This window comes from Physcomitrium patens, chromosome 9, assembly GCF_059467195.1.
Source record: "Physcomitrium patens ecotype Gransden chromosome 9, ASM5946719v1, whole genome shotgun sequence".
In the NCBI taxonomy this organism is placed as follows: domain Eukaryota; kingdom Viridiplantae; phylum Streptophyta; class Bryopsida; order Funariales; family Funariaceae; genus Physcomitrium; species Physcomitrium patens.
Window position 1 is genome coordinate 15572464 of NC_143418.1, and position 17037 is coordinate 15589500.

Below are 17037 nucleotides of genomic sequence, written 5' to 3' on the forward strand. Positions count from 1 at the left end.
TTAAAAGGGTGTCTATAGGATTGAGTATGCGGAGTGAATGAAATTTATTGGGTTAATCTAACAAGACAGTCAGTGGATAGAAGATCGTAAGTACAAAGTGGTATTGAAGATTAACAGTTTGGATTGTTCGGGGTTCTCTATAGCGTCTAGAGACCTACCGGCTGGGACAAAAAAGGACTTTGACAAGCAGTCAGAGGGCATCCAGATAGATTTACGGTACATTGTTGCAGTCGTTTATATTCCAGTAGTCAAAACTGATAGACTACTTGACTATCGGTGAATCTCCATACTACCTTCTACAGCCAAATGCCTGGTACGTTCTCGAGTAGGAAAGCACGTAATACGACACTGCTTGGCTTACGGGATTAATTGGAATAAACCTCGGGATAGACCCATCTTCCTTCTTCCAATGCCTTTCATAACTTCTCTCGATTAAATCTATAACACACGCCGCTGTTTTGGCTTCCTCCAAAGTGGCTGGGTTTTTCTCCAATACTCCCTTGATTGTAGATCGATTAGCAAATCCTTCAATAAAGAATTACTTTAACGTATCGCCATTCAACAATCCTCCTACATAACGCATGCAGACCAAGTCAAACCTCCTGATGTAGTTAGCCATTTCCTCGTCTCTTTGCTGTCGTACCGCTCCCAATGCTCTCAAGGCTGTACTTTGTCCAACCTCCGGCCTAAAGTGGTTTAAGAAGGCTACTTGCAACTGGGACCACGTAGTAAAATATCCCTCATCATGGTCTCGATACCAATTGTAAGCCTCACCATGTAAGGTTCCGGGGAACCAAATCAGGTAATACCCCTCGTTCCCAATGAGGGATGTTGTCAAAATCTCTATGTACCTCTCCATGTGTAGGGTTGGATCCTCGTCCTTGGTGCCATAGAACTTGAGGAGATTCCCTGGAACTGTAGCCGCTAATAGCCCTGCTGGCATAGCCATGGACAAACCTCGTGGCCTAACTAAGGGATCCAAAGCTGGAAGCCGCTCCGTCGCCATCTCGTGAACAAATCCTTCGACCGCTGTCGTGTTGTAACACGAGTATACAGTGAAAATAAAAAGAAAGGAGAATTTTATTAATATTCAGTTACCTCGAATATTGGGAGCATCGACCAACTCCAGTACAAATACTGAGTGCTCAGGTTCAGTCACTCCGTTACAGTCAGCCGCGGCATACTGAAATGCTCCATTCGATTCCAATAACGGGAGTCAGCAGGAAGAGAAGGACCAATTCACACGACGGGTTTGAAGAGCCAATTGGATCCAATTTTGAGAATCCAATCCGGGTCCTCTTATCCAATATGAGACCTGAATTGGCCGGTCAACCCAATGCAGTCCAATTACGAGAACATCCAGGTTACTACGGGCATCTTTCCCAATATAGGACCTGAATTGGTCGGGCGACTCAATGTGGTCTAATTACGGGAAATCCAGGTCTTACTACGGGTCTTAGCCAATCTGACGCGAGGACCAATTTGACCCAATTACGGGAACATCTAGGTTACTACGGGCATCTTTCCCGATATAGGACCTGAATTGGTCGGACGACTCAATGTGGTCCCGATTACGGGGTTCGATTCTGTTTCAGGCTGTCCTGTTCTCTGTGCCGTTTCAGGGAACGTTGTTTTTGGTAAATGGATTTCTTAAAGGTAAAAATGGAGGAGAAAGCTTGACGGCGAGAGCCAATTTCGGATCCAAGCTTGAAGTGGGAGCCAATTCCGGATCTAAGACGGAAGATTGAAGAAATTCAGAGGATAAGGTTAGGGAGGATATAGTTTTCAGGGGGGAATCGAGAGGGAAGGAATTTTTTTCAAGCTTTTGCAAGGTTACCAGTTCGGTTTCCATTGGAGGTTTTTTTTTGGAAGATCAAGGGAATTAGAGAGAGGAGCTTCATGCTTCGGGTCGGGCAAAGAAAGACATAGAATTTGGATTTTTCTTCTTCATAGAGTTTTGGGAAGACTAAGGCAATCGCTGCTGAAGTCAGTGTTGTAATGGTGAATCGGGATTTTTAAATGAAGTGGGTTTGAATACTCTTGACTGTTTTGTAAAATCGAGTTACGTCTGTGATTGAAGGATTAAAGGGGTGTCTGTAGGATTGAGTATGCGGAGTAAATGAAATTTATTGGGTTAATCTAACAGGACAGTCAGTGGATACAAGATCGTAAGTACAAAGGGGTATTGAAGATTAACAGTTTGGGTTGTTCGGGGTTCTCTGTAACGTCTAGAGACCTACCGGCAGGGACAAAAAGGACTTCGATAAGCAGTCAGAGGGCATCCAGATAGATTTACGGTACATTGTTGCAGTCGTTTATATTCCAGCAGTCAAAACTGATAGACTGCTTGACTATCGGTGAATCTCCATACTACCTTCTACAGCCAGACGCCCGGTGCGTTCTTGAGCAGGAAAGCACGTAATACGACAAAAAGTGGTGAACCCGACGTGAAAGCTTGAGGTGGAAGGTATTGGATTTCGGTTGATTTTATCTTTATTTTTATGGAAAACGAAAATAAAAATTTTGAAGGATTTTTGGGAGAAGTTTCTGGTGGGGAGTCTTCTAAAGGACAAGGTATGCACATGGATCCATCTATCGCTAGTTTGTTTCAAGCCTTCTCATTGTCAATGCAGCAACAGCAAAGCAATGATCGAAAGGAAGCTTTGGCAACCAAAGCATTGCAAGCAGTGGTCAATAAAATTGATCAATTTGATGGGAGGAATATTTCAAGGTATTTAAGATGTTATGTTCGTGAAATGGAATTAAATCGGGTTTCTGAGAAGAAAATGGTTGCACTATTTGGACTTGCCACGATACCGGAGATAAGGGACCACATTACATCGATTGCAGATCGTTGTGGGAATTCATGGGAGGATTTTTCACATGCATTGAAAGACGAATATTTCTTGAAAGATGCTGATCGCGTTACTAAGAAGCTGTTTCTGGGATGGATTGAACGGCCCAATAAGAATTTACAAGCAACAGAGCTACTAAGGGAATTTGAGAGGCAGTACTCTCAATTATCGAAGGTAGAAAAATTGACATTGGAGCCGAACAAAGTTCATCTATTTCTTCAAGCTGCTGATGGAAAATTGCAAGAGAAATTAGAACCCCTTCTTGAAGACAAAGAAGAAGATGAAGGATTGACAACGAAGTGGAAGAACGTTGAAGATGCGGTGGGTTTGCTTACAAAAAAAGAAAGGAGGAAGGATAGGAGCAATATTCCGAAAACAGTACAAGCACCCAAAGCTCCAGTACGTACAACACCACCGACAATGCCTACAGTTCAATCGTCGACATCCTTGTCAAAGAAAGCAGATATGGGTATAGAAGAAATTATACGAGGAATGCAAGATCTTCAAATCAAATTGGCAAGACTTGAAGAGAATACTTCTATAAACAATTCGAAGAATGTTTCAAAACAAGGATATGTACAAAGATGCATTTGGTGTGATGATGCTTCACACACTAGAAAAGATTGCAATGAATTTAATAATATGATACGGCAGGGAATTATTTGCTGGAAAGATGAGAAGATAGCATTGAAAGATAGGGAGGATCTTCTTCAAACCAATTTTGGCAAAGGAGGAATGAGAGCATTGGTTCAAGATTACTTAAAAGAGCATGAAACAGTAGTACGAGAAAGTGCAAGTTATGGTGCTAGAGTAGATGATGAAATTGTTGGAAGTACGGAAACTAGTGAGTTTTGGGCTTCTGCCGTTTCTACAATGCAAGAAGAGAAATTACCTCGAGAAGCGTTATTGAGAACTGCAGCTATAATACGAGGAAGAACAAGTTGGGAGGATCCTGTTGAGTCTCTTTCAGTTCATGCATATATTGCTAAGAGCCAACATGAAGCTTTGATGGAAGAAAAAAGACGAGGAAATTTTGATGATATTAGAGAAGAAAATTCTTTTAAGAGGTAAACTCGAGGAGACAAGGTTCGGGAGGCAGCTTCACAAGAATTACCTGTAAAGGATACCTCAGCATCATTGGGAGAAAAAACAACGGAGACAAAAGATAAGGGCAAATCAATTGCTTATAAGCTACTTTCTGACATTGAAGCGGCAACAAATTTGAAAGGGATGTTGGAAGAACCTATCTTAAACGCTAAGGTGGAATTCACATTGAAAGAAGTCTTGGGAATTGCAAAGAAGGAGTTTCATGATGTTATCATTGACAACATTAAGCGAAAGAGGCAATTAATGAGTAAAACTAGAATGAGTCATGCTATTGATGCAAAAATATGTAGAGATGAAGAAGAGGTTGATATTGGTTACAAGCAACCAACAAATGAAAAGAATGGGTATAATCAGCGAGTACGTTTCGAAGATTTTAGTGACAAGGAAATGGAAACTTTGAGCCATTATACTCGAAACCATTGGGCAAGGGCAACTACTGAGGTATTAGTGAAGGTAGGAGATATAAAAGAACCAATAGTTGCCTTGGTGGACCATGGTTCTGAAATAAATCTCATGTCTAAAGATCTTTATAAGAAGCAAAAATGGCCAATTGATATGCAACATGGATGGGCAATACGAGCAGCTAATAACACACGAGGCAAATTATATGGAGCTTGTCCAGATGTCAAAATTTGGATTGGGGATGTTGCAACGGAGCAACATTTCTTCGTTCAAGATACAACGCCTTATCCGTTGATTTTAAGACAACCTTATATCACGGCAACACGGATGGAAACAAAGGTACTTGACGATGGTTCTGCTTATGCAAAGGTACGGAGCGAAGATGGGAGGAAAGCTGTACAATTTCTAACAGTACCTCCTAACCATGAACGGAATCGAGATAGGTTGAGGGAGAAACCATTGCCAAAGATTGTTGAAGGATTTAAGGATTTTGGGGAGGTACCACTGTAAAAACGAGATTATGGAGGTACAAAAGAGGAGGTGCTCTCGCGAGATGAAGGTGCCTTTGATGCGAGTTTTATTGGTATATTGGAGAATGGAAATATTATGTATAAGAAAGTTGATGATTTTAAAAGAAAAGAAAGAAAAAGATTATATGATATTGAAGGACAGTTACGCAAGATAGGTACATTACAAGATGATGAGAGGATTTTGGGTGTTTATGAAGAAAATGGACTGGAAGATTCATTGGAATTGATTATATCTATTGGGTTAGGGGATAATGATAAGATTGTTGAGATTCATTCGAGAGAGGTTTATACCATGCTTGAATCTTTTCAAGCACCAGAAGTTACAGTAGAGACGAGATATAAAACGGCAGATAAGAAGGTAAAGCCTGTTGCCGGACCATTACCAGAGGATTCTAAAGAACAAATGGGAGAAGCATCAAAAGAAGCAAGTTTAAGAGATCCAATGACTATTGGACATCAGTTTACTAAAGAGACTTTTGAAGAATTGAAGATTGGTTCTGATGGTTCTTTATTGCCGGAGGAAATTACTTGCTTCAAAAAGATGTTGGCTAAACAAGGTAGATCGTTTGCCTTTGAAGCTTATAAAATTAGGTGTGTAGATCCAAATATTATAACACCTATGGTTATCTTCACTGTATCGCATGTACCTTAGAATCTAAGATCGATTCGAGTACGAAGGATATATTAACCTAAATTGGTGGAACTATTGAAAGAAAAGATAAAGATGAAAATATTAGAACCTTCATTTGCGCCGTATTCTAGTCGATGGTTTACGGTACCTAAGAAGAATGGGTCACTATGGTTTATTCAAGATATGCAACCAGTGAATGCAGTTATTGTCATGAATGCAGGAATTGGACCTATTGTGGATGAATTTGCTGAGGCGTTTGCTGGAAGGGCGATCTATTCAATGGTTGATTTGTATTCAGGTTATGATCAATTTCAACTTGCCGAAGGAAGTAGAGATATGACAACGATGAGAACACCGCTTGGATTGGTTAGAATGTGCACTCTTCCTCAAGGCGCGACCAACTCAGTTGCGCATATGATGAATGGGATGAATAAGGTATTGAGAGATTTTATTCCGGAAAAGATTATGCCTTTTCTAAATGATGTTCCTATAAAAGGGTGTAGAGAAGGAGACAAGGATGAAACTTTAGATACGAGGGGGTGTCGCAGATATGTTGTTGATCATATACAAGATTGTGAAAAGATTTTAACTCGGCTTGGAGAAGTTCATCTTACATTATCGGGTATGAAGTCCGTATTTGGAGTGCGAGAGGTTGTAATTCTTGGACATTTATACGGATCTTATGGAAGAAAACCAGATCCGACTAAAGTTGATGCAATTGGAAGGATGAAAGAGGATTGTGATTCTTTAACAAAGGTTCGCATGTTTTTGGGTGCATGTGTATTTTGTCGAATCTGGATCCCTCATTTTGCTCACATAGCAGATCCATTATATGAACTGTTACGCAAAGGTTACCGATTTGAATGAAAAGAAAGGCATAATCAGGCAATGCAAAGATTGAAGAAATTATTGATGTTACCTCCAATATTGAGGAAGGTTGATTATAAGTGCAATAGACCAGTGATTCTTACTGTAGACGCTAGTACAATTGCCATTGGATGGGCTGTGGGTCAAGATGATTCGAATGGGAATAGATTTGTAATTCGATTTGGGGCTAAAGTTTTAAGTATTCGTCAGCGTGCATATTCGCAAGTCAAAAGAGAACTTTGGGGAGTGGTTTCGGCTATGAAAGCTGAAAAGGACTATTTGATTGGGGCAGTAGTAGTAATTGAAACAGATTGCTTGCCATTGCTTGGAATGATTATTAACTGTTCAACGCCAGATATTGCAATGTTGAGATGGATTGCTTATATTAAGTCACTAAATCTAGAATTTAAGCATATCACTGAAAAGGACAATTTAGTAGCAGACATGCTATCTTGAGCAAGATACGAGAGGGAGGACGAAATGGTTGAAGACATTGATGATGTCGGATTGAAATTCTATTCAATATCAAATCTCAACAGAGAAGACAAGCTATTTCTTGAAGAATCTTATGAAGGAGAATTATTGGATATTGGTCATTATTTGAATACCTTGTCTAAGCAGGGGAATTGGTCTACAGAAAAATTCAAACAAATAAGAAAAAAAGCATATGGATTTTTACTTCGAGATGGATTCTTATGGAAGAGACCGAAGAAAGGAATTGAGATGCCACAACGAGTGATAGGCAAAAGGAAAGAAAAACTAAAATTATTAAAGGAGTTTCATGATAGTTTATGGGAGGGCATAGAGGAATCTGGGCTACTTTTGCTAAACTCAAGGAACGATATTGGTGGAAAAATATGTATCGAGATGTGCTCTCATTTGTAGAGTCATGTGAAATCTGTCAATCGTATTCTAATATCCGACATCGAGATGGTCTTCATCCTACGTATCCTCTGGCTATTCATTTTAAATGGGTTGTTGATTTGGTTATTATGCCGGTTGGGTTATGGCAGATGAGATATTTGATTTTAGCTCGTGAAGATTTATCAAATCAAGTAGAAGGAAGAGCATTGAGGACAAAATCTACAGAGGGGATTTGTAGGTTTTTGCTTGAAGATGTCATTTGCCGTTACGGGTGCGTAGGAAAAATCACTGCAGATCGTGGAGAATTAAATGCACAAGAAGCTCGTAAGTTCTTTGAAAAATGTGGAGTTAAACTATCACTGATTACTGCTTATAATCCGGAAGGGAATGCGAAAAGCGAACGCGGTCACCCGCCGATTGTGAAAGCATTGGTTAAAGCTTGTAATGGGAAGGTTAAAGAGTGGCCACGGCTTTTGTCATTTGCATTATGGGCTGATCGAACAACACATAGTTTGGTGACAGGATATATGCCAGTAGAACTTATGACAGGTCAAAAATCAATTATGCCGATTGAAGAAAAGATACTTACTTGGAGTATGCTACCATGGGAAGATGGATTGACAAGAGAAGAACTTCTGGCTATTAGGATTCCACAATTGGAGCAAAGAACGGAAGATGTCCAGATAGCATTGGAAAGGTTAAAAAGAACAAGGTTACAAAACAAGGCGCGATTCGATAAGCAACATCGATTGAGACCAAAAGTAATCGAGGAAGGTGACTGAGTACTTGTTTATGACAATAGTCTAGATAATCAACATAGTACTTTGCGGAAATTTTCAAAACGTTGGTTTGGACCATATGTTGTAACAACTGTTCATGATAATGCGACTTACTCATTACGGGAGTTAGATGGTATAAAATTGAAAATACCAATTGCAGGGAAGCGAGTAAAAATATTTAAACGAAGACACGCAGAGATGAATATGGAAGACCTTAATGAAGGTACAGAGATTCTGTAGCAAGAAGATAAAAGTGATATGGATAATGAAGGTGACGAAGACGAACTGGACAAAGACGTAGGGGATATATTCTGAATCAAACAGCAATTGGGTAAATTGGTGCATACCGGAGGATGCACAGGTTCAGAGGGGGTGGATGTTGTATTGTAACACGAGTATACTGTGAAAATAAAAAGAAAGGGGAATTTTATTTATATTCAGTTATCTCGAATATTGGGAGCATCGACCAACTCCAGTACAAATACTGAGTGGTCAGGTTCACTCACTCCGTTACAGTCAGCCGGGGCATACTGAAATGCTCCGTTCGATTCCAATAACCGGAGTCGGCAGGAAGAGAAGGACCAATTCACACGACGGGTTCGAAGAGCCAATTGGATCCAATTTTGAGAATCCAATCTGGATCCTCTTATTCAATATGAGACCTGAATTGGCCGGTCAACCCAATGCAGTCCAATTACGAGAACATCCAGGTTACTACGGGCATCTTTCCCAATATAGGACCTGAATTGGTCGGGCGACTCAATGTGGTCTAATTACGGGAAATCCAGGTCTTACTACGGGTCTTAGCCATTCTGACGCGAGGACCAATTTGACCCAATTACGGGAACATCTAGGTTACTACGGGCATCTTTCCCGATATAGGACCTGAATTGGTCGGATGACTCAATGTGGTCCCGATTACGGGATTCGATTCTGTTTCAGGCTGTCCTGTTCTCTGTGCCGTTTCAGGGAACGTTGTTTTCAGTAAATGGATTTCTTAAAGGTAAAAATGGAGGAGAAAGCTTGACGGCGAGAGCCAATATGGATCCAAGCTTGAGGTGGGAGCCAATTCCAGATCTAAGACGGAAGATTGAAGAAATTCAGAGGATAAGGTTAGGGGGGATATAGTTTTGAGGGGGGAATCGAGGGGGGAGGAGTTTTTTTCAAGCTTTTGCAAGGTTACCAGTTTGGTTTTCATTGGAGGTTTTTTTGAAGATCAAGGAAAATAGAGAGAGAAGCTTCATGCTTCGGGTCGGGCAAGGAAAGACATAGAATTTGGATTTTTCTTCTTCATAGAGTTTTGGGAAGACTAAGGCAATCGCTGCTGAAGTCAGTGTTGTAATGGTGAATCGGGATTTTTAAATGAAGTGGGTTTGAATACTCTTGACTGTTTTATAAAATCGAGTTATGTCTGTGATTGAAGGATTAAAGGGGTGTCTATATGATTGAGTATGCGGAGTGAATGAAATTTATTGGGTTCATCTAACAGGACAGTCAGTGGATACAAGATCGTAAGTACAAAGGGGTATTGAAGATTAACAGTTTGGGTTGTTCGGGGTTCTCTGTAACGAGGATTCATCAATCAGGTCCAACTAGTGATTGAACTTCAACCCCAGAGCTATCCAACTCCAGGGTCACAAGTAAGATTCATTGGTACACTTCTTTCAGGTTTAGCATTGTCATGGTTTTCATCTTTTCTTGAACGACGAGATCCAATATTGGATAATCTGGAGGCTTTTTTGGCGGAGTTTCGATCCATGTTTGGAGAACATGATGCAATTCGTGTTGCAACCAACAAGATCCGTATTTTGCGACAAGGCAATCGATCAGTAACATTATATGCTTCGCAATTTCGACAACTTGCAACTGATATCAAGTGGGATGATGCCGCACTTGTGAGTCAATTTCTCTACGGATTACAATATGAGGTAAAGAAATTGATGCTTAATTTACCTGATCCTCAAACATTGAGTCAAGCAATTGACTTTGCTGTGAAGTGCGACAATCGACTTTTTGAATTTCGATCCGAGAGTCGCACAAGTGGGCCTCAACGTTACTACAATTCAATGGCAACACCGACGTCTCCTCAACACATACCTTCGGAAGTAGAGGATATGCAAATTGATGCGGTACGTTTCAAACCTCTTACTGAGCAAGAAAAGTCTCGTCGTCGACAAGAAGGATTGTGCTTATATTGTGGAGAACCTAAGCACACTGCTCAACATTGTCCAAAGAAGCGACGTAACTACAAAATGAGGAGTACGGCTGTCAAAGAAGACAGTATGTCAGAAAACGAGTACGTCCAGCTACAATAGGGACCGTGCGACTGGAATCTTGTACAACTTCTAATAAAGGTCCTATCCTCTCCTCAAAACCATCTCCTTGTTTTATAATAGATGTGCGTTTAGGACCTAATAATTACAAAGCCTCTGCCTTGGTAGATTCAGGAGCCTCATCTTGTTTTTTAGATGAAGAATTTGCTAGATGTCATAGAATATCATTAATACAAAAAACTAAACCTGTACACGTAGAAGTCATAGATGGTCGTCCGTTGTCTTCTGGAGATGTAACTCACGAAACACTTCCTGTAGATGTAGTAATAAATGGTCATAGTAGTTGCGTAATTTTTAATATAATTAGATCTCCCTCTAATCCAGTAATTTTAGGCTTATCATGGTTAGAAAAGTATAATCCTCGAATAGATTGGATTTCTCGTAAACTTGATTTTCCTCAGAGCATTAGTAACAGTTCTATTAACCAAGTAAAAAACCATGAGTCTAGTATAGTAAAACTCACACCTATAGGTGCAAAAGCATTTATACACGCAGCAAAAGAAGGATCAACTTTTGCTATTTATGCTGCACCTATTTCTGAAAGCGTAAAGACTTCAAGTGGCATTCCAAGTCAATATCAGGATTATCAAGACGTTTTTGAGAAAAAGAATGCAGATATTCTTCCTGAGCATCGCCCATACGATTATTCAATCGATCTCAAGGAAGGAACTCAGCCACCATTTGGACCAATTTACAGTTTATCGCAAGATGAGTTGGCTGAACTCAAGACATATATTGACGAGAATTTAGCGAAGAATTTCATACGCCATTCAAAATCTCCAGCAGGAGCTCCAATTTTATTCGTAAAGAAAAAGGATGGATCTTTACGAATGTGTGTTGACTATCGAGGACTCAACAAGATCACAATCAAGAACAGGTATCCATTACCTTTGATATCAGGACTCCTTGACCAGTTAAATCAAGCTAAGATCTATACAAAAATAGATCTAAGAGGAGCATATAATCTAGTACGGATCAAAGAAGGAGATGAATGGAAAACTGCGTTTCGAACCAGGTACGGGCATTTTGAATATAATGTCATGCCTTTTGGACTCACAAATGCACCAGCTGCTTTTCAACATCTCATGAATGATGTATTTCGTGAATTCTTAGACAATTTTGTCGTCTGCTACCTAGACGATATCCTGATTTATTCTAAGAATGTTGAAGAACATGAAATACATGTTCGTCAAGTATTACAAAAACTCAGAGATGCAGGATTGTACGCCAAGATGGAAAAGTGTGTATTTCACACTACTCAAGTTGACTTTTTAGGATACATCATTTCAAATGATGGTCTTATGATGGATTCTAAGAAAGTCCAAACAATCATGGATTGGAAGATTCCAAAGACTGTGAGAGATGTCCAATGTTTCTTGGGATTTGCCAATTACTATCAGATCTTCATCAAAGACTTCTCACGAGTTGCAGCTCCACTTACACGCTTGACTAGTAAAGATAAATTCCAATGGAATCAAGAAGCGGAAGTAGCATTTGAAGCCTTGAAGACATCGTTTGTCTCTACACCAGTCTTATATCGTGTTGACTTTTCCAAGGCATTTTTTATGGAAACAGACGCATCGGATTTTGCCTTGGATGCAGTTTTATCACAAATGGGAACAGATGACAAACTTCATCCGATAGCTTTTCATTCAAGAAAATTCTCAGCAGCCGAGATCAATTATGAGATCCACGATAAAGAACTTCTTGCAATCGTGGATTCCTTTCAAGAATGGCGTCATTATCTAGAAGGTGCTTCTAGTCCAGTCACTGTGTATACAGATCACAAGAACCTCGAGTATTTCATGTCAGCACGCGTGTTGAATCGTCGTCAAGCTCGTTGGAGTATGTCTTTGTCAAGATTCGACTTCATTATCACTTATCGGCCAGGAAAACAACAAGGTTTGTCCGATGCCTTGTCTAGACGTTCTTATTTTGTACCAAAAGAAGGAGATGCAGCTTTTGAGAAATAAAGAACGGTCCTCTTGAAACCGGAGCAATTTCATCTCCGAGCAGTGAAATCAACATTGACTGTTGATTCAACTTTTCTCAAGCAAATCCAGTCCAGTATGTCCTCAGACCCTCTTGTTCATGATATCGAGAATAATTCTTCCAAGTCTCATGATTCTTCTAAGTTCGAGTTCAAGAATAATCTATTATATTTTGAAGGACGCCTATATGTTCCAGAAGAAAAAGCACGTTTGCGTGTTCTTCAAGCACGTCATGACTTTCCAGCAGCAGGGCACTTTGGATATAATAAGACTCTGGAACTCATATCAAGAGATTTTTGGTGGCCACAAATGTGGAAGTCAGTCAAAGACTTTGTACAATCATGTGATATTTGTTCAAGATCAAAAATTCCTCGTCATCGACCTTACGGACTTCTTCAGCCATTACCTATACCAGAACAACCATGGTCTTCTGTTTCTATGGATTTCATCACAGATCTTCCAAGCTCAAGATCTTATGATTCTATATTTGTGATAGTAGATCGTTTCACCAAGATGGCACATTTTGTGCCATGTACAAAATCTATCACAGGTGAAGAAACAGCTAAGCTTTTCATTGATAATATCTATCGCTATCATGGATTACCTAAAGATATCATATCGGATAGGGGAACTCAATTTGTGTCAAGATTTTGGAGGACCCTTTTCAAGATTTTAAAAGTGGACATAAAACTATCTTCGGCTTTTCATCCTCAAACTAATGGACAAACAGAGCGCGTAAACCAAGTCTTGGAGCAATATTTAAGGTGTACTATCAACTACCAACAAGATGATTGGACAACCCTTCTGCCATTGGCAGAGTTTGCTTATAATAATACGGTACATTCTTCCACGCAACAAACACCTTTCTTTGCCAATTATGGCTATCATCCACGACTTGATACTTTTGATTTTTCAAAAGTTGATAATCCTGCAGCAGAAGATATGGCAAATCGATTGTCAGAGTTACATGCAATATTGAAGACACAATTGAAGGAAGCTCAAGAACGACAAAGATAAACGCAGATCTATATCGTAAGGAGTAACCACAGATCAACGTCGGTGATAAGGTATGGCTACTTCGTCGCAATATCAAGACTACTCGACCTTGTGACAAGTTGGACTATCGTAGGCTTGGCCCCTTTTCTGTTTCTGAACAGATCAATCCAGTTGCATATCGGTTACATCTACCGGAGTCAATGAAGATCCATCCTGTATTCCACGTGTCTCTTCTTGAACCATATAAGACAGTGGATATACAAGGAAGAAGACAAATGCCACCGCCTCCTATAGAAGTAGATAATAATGAAGAATTTGAGGTGGAAGAGATATTAGACTCAAGGCGGCGCCGAAATAAGCTGGAATATCTTGTTCATTGGTGCGGATATGATATTAGTGAGCGCACATGGGAGCCATCCAGGAATCTAGCAAATGCATCAGCTAAAGTCAAAGTTTTTCATCAACGACATCCATCAAAACCAAGATGAAAACCTCTCTTATAAAAGAGACAAGATTGAGGCAAGATAACATTCAATTTCGTATCCTTATTTGTAACTTCTTTGCATTTTGTGATGCTAATTAGATGGAGAGCCAACAACCAGCGGATTCAACTCAAGAACCTTCGTTTGCTGACTTACCGGATGAGACATTGCGATTGTCACAACCTTCAAGACGACGCAACCGAAATGAAGACCCTCAAGAACGACATGTTCTTCCTCGAATAGATGGTGAGATACAACGCGTTTGGTATCACGACCTTGGAAGAGATTCTCGATGTTTGGTGATATTATTGGAGATAGGAATGACTCCTGATGGTGTTTCAAATGTATTATTTGAAGGAAGTTATGAAGGCCTCAACAGTGATCAAATAACAGGGTGGTCTTCTCGCCCTGGAATGGGACACTATCGATGGCTAAGAGGACCCATCAACTATCTTCGAAGAGAACAAAGATCAGAGTATGTAGCAAATACAATTCGCCGCATATTAGATTTTCTCAATATATAATCACCGCTCTTCGTGGAACTCGTCCCTAGAAGGGGGGGTAATGTCACGGACATACATATAATTACCTATATGAATAGATAAAAGTATGTAAAAGTAGGTTAATTATGTAATATCTTCTAGAAAAGCTTCTTAGAAGCTTCATAGATGCTGCTTTGACTTTATAGGAGTCTATAGTTGACTTTTAGGTTAGAAACTTGGTCAATAAGTTAGCCATGTGCCACGCATGTTGGAAGCTTAAAGAACAAGCTAACTACGTGGTCCATCCATAGAAAACTTGCCTTGCAAGCAAAGGCATGTGGCCTAGAAAGTCAACATATATTGGAGGTCTTATAGAACACCGCCACGTGGCTTCTAGTTAGATAGTATATATAGAGGCAAGAGTGAAGCCCTCTTCACTCTTGTCAACTCCTTTCTTGCTTCTAGTCTAGTTTCAAGGGTCTCTAGTTTTCTTGTATTTTGGCAATAGCCATTCCAGTTTCTTTCTTAATATACATATTTCTATTTTGTCCTATTTCTTTTTGAGAAAAGTTTCACTTACTCTTTAGCTTTCATCGAGTTCTTGTCCCTGACACATCTAAACGTCCTCACTGACTTTCTCTCATTACCTACCAATCCATTTTATTTTTTATTTTTTTTTTAAATTTTTTAAATTTTTAAATTGATAATTAATAATCTAGCCTACTCTCAGGTGGGTAGGGAACGCAAACCACCAAGATAGTATTTACGGGCGATGACATGGAATTCACCAAGGCAAACCAGCCCGCTAGTCTAATCTTGGCATACGGTATAACCTATGTGGTGGGGCTTACCCGGTCAGTAAACGAGACACTGTGATTCTGCCTTCACGGCCAGAACCCCCCTCGTTCTCAATTTAGCTCACTGCCGAGGCATTACCCACTAACAAGGCAATGACAATGACGAATTACAATCCTAAGTTAACATAGATCATTCAATGTATGATGGCTTACCTCATGTAATTCCAGCTTCCTGCACAAATTGTATACCACCGGCCTCTCGATCACATGCTAAGGTTTCTAGCACAAACTACCAAAGATATCCCTAAGATCCACATACCTTCTGCTGTGCTCCTTCCAATCACGACCCCATCATCTTGCTCCTATTATCTCCTTCCTCCATGTAATCAATCATCTCAACTCAAAAAAAAAAAAAAAAAAAAAATTGTTAGACAACATCTCTAAGATCGGCTCCCGGAAAACGCACCATTTATGTGAGCTAAATTCCTCCACCCTTAATTGCGTTTAGTAGTCAAGTAGATTAACTTCACTCACACGCGAATTTTATAAACCCTAAGTTCATTCATAAACCCTAAGTTCATCCATAAATCCTAAGTTCATCCAAAAACCCTGAGTTCATCCAGAAACCCTAAATTCATCCATAAACCCTAAGTTCATCCATAAACCCTAAGTTCATTCATCCTAAATTTCCCTTCATCAATCATCCATCCCTTAAATCTCATTCATCTTATAACATTCATTCATTCAAAGTTTGTTCATCCAATTTTTATCTAAAGATTCATTCATCCAACCATAAGTCAACTTATCATCCAACTGACAATTCGTGCAATTGACCTAATTCATCCAAGATTCATCCTAAAAATTAAAGAAAATCGGAAGTCGCCACCTTCCAAGTCATGGTAGCAACCCCTTTGCACGAATTCCACTACAATGGTTGCATCACTAACTTGTTTATAACAAGCTTTACTATTTTAGAAAGTAGACTTACAAGCGCTTGTCTTCCAACAAAATTCAATGCAAAACAACAATTAAGCTAAGAGAAATCTTGCCTCAAAGTTGCCTGACTTTCTCGGCCTAGTCAGAGCACCCCTGGCCACAAAAACCCTTGCCCTTGCTCCATTCCAGTTGTGCAACGCATATGCTTTAGCATTCCAGAAACTAGAATTGAAGTTGCATCACCTCCAACAATTTTTTCTTGAAAATCTTGAGTGAATTCCAAGATATGACCTTCCAAAGTAGCTTGAGTTGGCGGAGTGCTACATCTTCACCATGGCCGACTCCTCTTCACTCCAACCACCATAACTTCCTTGGCCTTTACTCAATCTAAGCGTGCAAATAGTCCTTGCAAAGCTGACAACAAGAACCATCCCCCACAAAAGTTTCAGCTCCAAATTCAATACTGTCCGCCAACACTCGCCTTCCAAAGTCGGACCTCCAGATCTGGCCGGCAGCTGACCTCCTTGTCACTAAAACCACCACAACTTTCTTGTTTTCTCTCCAAACAAAGCGTGCCTACTGTCCCAAGGAAGCTAACGACAAGATCTAACTATTGGTAAAGTTTGACATTCTATTTCCAGATAACTAATACACTACAGCTGCGCAATTGCAGCTCTATAGAAACAAGGGTACGTGGGGATGCAATTTGGCATGGCTTCGCCCCAAAAAAAAAAAAAAAAAGAGAGAGAGAGAGAGAGCAAGTGTGGCCACCTCCACCCTCTTATCCAAGTAGGAAGAGACCAAAGGGTGGCGGCCACATCACCACCATCCGAATCCACCAACCCTAATCAAGATCAAGGGCCGACATTAACCCTAAGTCCTAAATCCGATTTTAGTGCTGGACATGCCCAAAATCTCCAATTCGAAGCGTTTTTTGACAAAACTAACTCCACCAATGTGTTTAAAATATATTTAAACATCAAGT

At 40.0% G+C, this 17037-nt stretch overlaps 1 long non-coding RNA gene across 2 annotated transcripts; it reads right to left on the bottom strand.

The window, feature by feature from the left end:
- Nucleotides 1-495: 495 nt before the first annotated feature.
- Nucleotides 496-16790, bottom strand: LOC149988395 (uncharacterized). Of its 2 annotated transcripts, XR_016504862.1 has the most exons (3): nt 16166-16790; nt 15436-15510; nt 496-570 (listed from the first exon to the last, which is right to left on the bottom strand). It is a non-coding gene; the product is annotated as an uncharacterized LOC149988395 (long non-coding RNA). The 2 variants fall into 2 exon arrangements; XR_016504861.1 differs by lacking the exon at nt 496-570 and having other exon boundaries at nt 15406-15510.
- Nucleotides 16791-17037: the final 247 nt, after the last annotated feature.